Here is a 5,617-nt window from a genome sequence, read left to right on the forward strand (position 1 = left end):
GTTTGAACCGCCAGCCTTCTGGTTAGCAGTCAAGTGCTTTAGCCACTATGCTACCAGAGCTCCCAGAAGAAAAGATAAGTGCATTAAAGACACCAATAGATACTATTCAAAACTGATGTTAAAAAAAAAAAAGGTATTTATACTTGAGCCAAATGGATAAAAAGGAGAATCAGGCATTTTCCCTTTGAATCAATGTGGATACCTAAAGGAAAAGTGAATTGTGTGGATCAACAGTCATGGCTAAAAATAAAAATACATTAATAGAAATGAGGGCAGTTGTTCACAGGTAGTGCAAAGAAGGGTACCTGTCCCTCATTTTCAAATTCTGGGTAATGAGAGTAGAAGAAAGGATTGCTACTATAAAAATGTGGTAAAATTTTAAGGAACACATGAAATTAGTTATTTAAATTTTAAATTTGGATGATTTCAGTTCATTGTATAGCCATTGAAGAATCATGTTGTTTTAAAAATAAAAACAAAAAGAAATTTCAGTAACACCATTTCATAAAGACATCTATTGCTATTACCCTCAGGTAATCTACGATATCTCCATCCAAGCCTCCTAAGCTTTGATCAAGTTACATATCTATGCCCAAGGGATGTAAGAAGAGACTCTGGTTGGTGTAGGGGCTAGGCTGCTAACCAAGAGGTCAGTGGTTCAAACTCACTAGCCTTTCCACAGAATAAGCATGAGGCAGTGCGCTTCCATAAAGATTTACAGCCTTTGAAACTCAATGGGGATTGCTATGAATAAGAATTGCCTTGATGACAGTGAGTTTTGGTAAGGGATGTAAGAAGCCGCCTCAATGTGCAGTGGCTTCCTCTAGTGCTACTCATTAAAAAAAAGAAAAAAGAAAAAAAACAAAAACCTCACTGCTGTCGAGTTGATTTCAACTCATAGTGACCCCTCCTTGGGTTTCCAAGATGATATCTCTACGGATGTAGATGACTGCCCAGTCTTCCTTCCAAGGAGTGGCTGTGGGTGTGAAGCACCAGCTTTCTGGTTAGCAGTCAAATGTCTTAGGCACTAAAGAACTAAGTTGATCACACTCTATGGGTCTAATGTGTATAACCTGAAGAGAAAGACTCTACTGCAACTAAGAGCAGAATGTTGGAGAATGAGAATATAAAACCATGCGTTTAATCCCATGCAAAGCAATACCTAGTAGCTGGCAGGCTGTTCTCCATGAAAATAAATATCTAGGTACTAAGAGCCAATTTGCTTCAAGACTACTTTTATCAAGAATACTTGTATAAACAGACAAACCTGGAAAGATGGAGACACTGAAACTGTCTAGAGCATATTTATTTATATTTTGGGATAGTAAAAATAGAGATGTCTTCCATTCCTCCCCAGAGATATTTTTTCTAATATTCTAGAGTCATACAGGTAATATCATTCTCCAGGAAGGAGATGAACAGGTTTACCAATAGCACCTACAGAAAACAGTTTTCTGATTTCAGGGCTTCTCTCCTTTAATGCACACTCAGGACCTGCACAGGCAATCCTGGCCCTTTGCACATCCCCTTAGGGAACTGGAGCTCAGGGAACAGCACCATGATGTTACTCTGCCTTCTGCTTTTATTGAAAGTCATAAACTGTCTTTGTCTCTGACCCAGGTTTCTGTCTTTCTGCTGGTATATTTGAGACTGTGACAGGCTAACTAACTTGTTAGCCTGAAAGCAGGGTGGAATCTCAGACCATTTCACAGGTCCTGGCTTAATGGTTTAACAGCAGTCCTAACAACCTGTGAACAATTATACATTGCCCAGGTTCAGAACAAATTATTAACTAAAATATTCATTCTAAGAGTGAGCAAACTGCCAATTTGGAAAAGGTTGCAGTTACATGAGATGCTATCTTTAAACTGCAGTGAAGTAAGTGTCTTACAGGTAAGGAGTTAAAGAGGCATAAGGTCAGACATTCTTGTAAGCCACAATGATATTTCAGTCCAAGCTCCATTCGAAAACTCATTTTGTGGTGTGAAGGTCCATAACACTGATACCACAGACACTGTCATGGGCTGACTGGTAATTTAAGGTGACAGGACCTATTTAAGGTGTGACATCACATACACTCTCTTCAGATTTAATGAAAAACAAATGAACCAATCATACACAAAGTTTGTAATGCTTATTTTTGTTAGTTGCTAAATTGTCCAAATCTAATTCCCATCTAGAAACATTTACAATTACAATCTAGCACAGTTAGAATGGCTTTACAAATGTAGGCTTTTGTGCCCATCTGCATGTTTACAATCTCTTCCTATGCTGGAATAACCCATTCTCAAACTGCACCTAGCAGTGAAGAGTGAAATTTTAGATACACATGGCTAAGATTTTTACAGTAACTCTGTGTTTTAGGTTGGTGTCTATTCTTTCAGCTCTATAGCTATTATAATTGTCAGTCAACAACCACTGCAAGAAATGTGCACAAATGATATAATAATATGAATTATGCACACTTGCTTTTGAAATCCTAGTATGAAATCTATTCAGTCTCTAAATTCTTCACTTTGAAAGAAATATATTACCTGCATTTGTTAGGTAAACATAAGAGCTTCAAATGGCAAAGAATAAAATTTTAAAAGAATTGTGAATTATGTATGAATAAGTATAAGACATGACAAGAAAGTTTTGAAAAGATGAAGTAATTTTAGCAAATTTCTTTTCCTCTTTCTCTAAACCAGCCCCGTTCCAAACACAAAGAGGAAAAAAGTGATTTTCAGGGATCTGTTACATATTCTAGACAAATATACTGTTACAAACTCATAATATAGGCTCACCCGCCTCATAATATTGTTTTAACAAAAATTCTATTAGGACTTCTGTGATACTGAAAGCAGATTTGTTTAAATATTGACAATACCATTCACACTTCTTTTAAAAAAACATAATATATATCGTAATGGCCTTTATAGCTATGAATAATAACCCTTGAGCCAACTAAAAGAGAAAAGGCTTCTCCCTCTTTTATCTAGCATATACACTTGCAATTCACTTCTGATTTGATTTATAGTTTGTTGCCATACTTTGCCACAACTGAAATCTCTAAGTGACTGAGCCTTATTTGCATCAAAACAACTTTATTATGGTGCATGAAGCTTAGCCTGATGGCTTTCCTATTATTGATCCAATTGTTATCCCACAGCAGCAACAGAAAAAGAACAATGGTGAGCCTGACTGAAATAAGTGCAATTCTCACTTTCCTCCTGCTGAGTGAAAACTCCATTTTCATCTAAACTACAGAATATATCAGTGAACCTAATGGGATCTGACAGTCCATCTTAAATAGTGTCATTAGATAACAAAGAGAAATCTGAAGCTATATCACCCTTGGCCATTTTAATGACTATTTCTTTTTCTTTCAATTTCAACAGATAGCTGGAACTCCCCTTAAAAAAGTCTTTCTGAATTTTTTGCTCTCTAATCTGGGTTTCTCTCTGCATAGTTCTTTCACCACAAACCAATGCTTTAAGCAAATGAGTATAAAATATGGTTTTTGTGATACTGAGTCATAGGATAATATCAGTGAGGAAGCTCTATTCCATATAATAACTTGAAGATTTTCAACCTCACAAAATCATACAAAATCTAAATGTAAACTAAATTTTGCTTCTTAAGTTTCCTTTAAATAAATGACATGAAATAAAAAATAAATAACAAGTTTCAGAGTATAGAGGTTAGATTAATAACTCTGTTGTTAAATTTGCAATAGACTCTTACTCGTAAGTGACCCTACATGACAGACAAAGTAGAACTGCCTCACAGGGTTTCCAAAGCTGTACTCTTTATGGAAGCAAACTTGATTTTCTCAGTATCCTGTGAGAAAGATGGCCAAAAACTAACTTTAATGGCAAGACAACTTATTAAAGTTATAATTTAACAAGTAATAGACTAAGGACTCTTTCTCTCTTAATTTCATTCTCAGGTTTTTTTCAACCTCTTGGTTTTACTCCTGTTGTTTTCTGGCTTCCTATTTTAACAAAAGAAAACACAAACAAACAAACAAAAAACCTTAGAGTCCTTTTCTTTAAATTACTTTGTTTTTATCCTTTCTCTTTTCTTCTTCATTTTCCTAACTACAGCTACATACCAAGATGAAAGAGATGAATAGCAAATACCTATAATATCTACTCCTTTCTGTCAATTGGTCTTACTGTGGTAGCTTATATGATGCTATGTGATGCTTGAAAATGCACACTGGTATTTAAAATACCAGCACCATCATCCATGGTAAACAGACTTCAGTGAAGCTCCCAGACTAAGATCAGAAAGAAAGGCCCACTGGTGATCTACTTCTGAAAATTAGCCAATGATATCCCTACAGATCACAGAATATTACCAAAAACTTCAACTTGTGTACTTACACATCTTCAGGAGGAATCAATTAGTGGAGATGGAGATCATGTTTGGTAAAGCGGAGGGCCAGAGAAGGCTAAGAAAACCCTCAATGACATGGATAGACCCAATGGCTTCAACAGAACTCAAACATACCAATAATCATAAAGATGTCACAGGATTAGGCCACATTTCATTTTGTTATATGCCATATAACATAAGGCATTTGACTGCTAATCAAAAGGATACTGGTTCAAACCTACCAGCCACTCCTCGGAAGGAAGACTGGGCAATCTAATTCCATAGAGATACTGCCTCGGAAACGTAAGGAGAATTCGCTATGAGTCACAGTCGACTCGATGCCAGTGAGTTTGGTTTGTTTTCTCATTTATACATGAGTTTACGATGAGTTGGAGCTTACTCCGTGACAAATAACAAGGACAAAGATAACACTCATATGATTACAGTGGCAAAAAGATTTTATTAACCCAATAAATTAACAAATGGTGGGATTTTAAATAGTGTGCTTGGTTAAAATTTGAAGTAAATGACTCATAGTATGGACTACAGCTAACTATTAGCTTGAACACAATATCTTTATCATTAAATAATAAACATTTATTATTAAAACAACTAAAATGTCTGCCACATTGCTAAGCATTACCATGCATTATGTCATCTAATTTTTATTAAAAAATCATTATGATTGCTTCTCCTTCACAGGTGCGGAAACTAAAGCTTATACTAGTTATGCAACTTAAATGATGCTGCAATTGGTGTTCTTTCATAGATTTTTGTCATTGACGAGAATAGGCATACAAACATAATAAATATTTACTTAGTGACTTATACAAGTAATTTTTTTCTGTTTTATTAAGGTTTACAAAAATATCATAAGTTAAATGGCAATGCAAAATTGGAAACATAAAATAATGAAAATATTTTATATCTGAATGATTCATTCCACAACGTTCTCGATAGCATGCTTCACATCAAAATTATTAGGACATCATTTCATTATTTCTGAAGAAAAATAAACTACTATAAGGAAATATTCTAGAGACTTTTCTAAGATAAATATTTCAATTACGTGACAAGTGAGTAATCCATCAGTAGATTAATTTTGTTTTATGTTGTTGTTGTTGTCGTTAAGTGCCGTAGAGTCGTTTCCGACTCATAGAGACCCCATGCACAGCAGAACGAAACACTGCCCGATCCCACGCCAGCCCCACAATCCCTGCTATACTTGATCCCATCATCGCAGCCACCGTATCAA

The 5,617-nt window shown here is 35.4% G+C and overlaps 1 protein-coding gene across 1 annotated transcript in view; it reads right to left on the reverse strand.

The window, feature by feature from the left end:
- The window catches only part of CCSER1 (coiled-coil serine rich protein 1), a 958,389-nt gene that overhangs the window by 603,468 nt on the left and 349,304 nt on the right, over positions 1-5,617 (reverse strand). The gene's annotated exons all lie outside the window — the stretch shown is intronic.

This window comes from Orycteropus afer, unplaced genomic scaffold, assembly GCF_000298275.1.
Source record: "Orycteropus afer afer isolate SDZICR_OR568_19922 unplaced genomic scaffold, OryAfe1.0 scaffold00445, whole genome shotgun sequence".
Classification (NCBI taxonomy): domain Eukaryota; kingdom Metazoa; phylum Chordata; class Mammalia; order Tubulidentata; family Orycteropodidae; genus Orycteropus; species Orycteropus afer.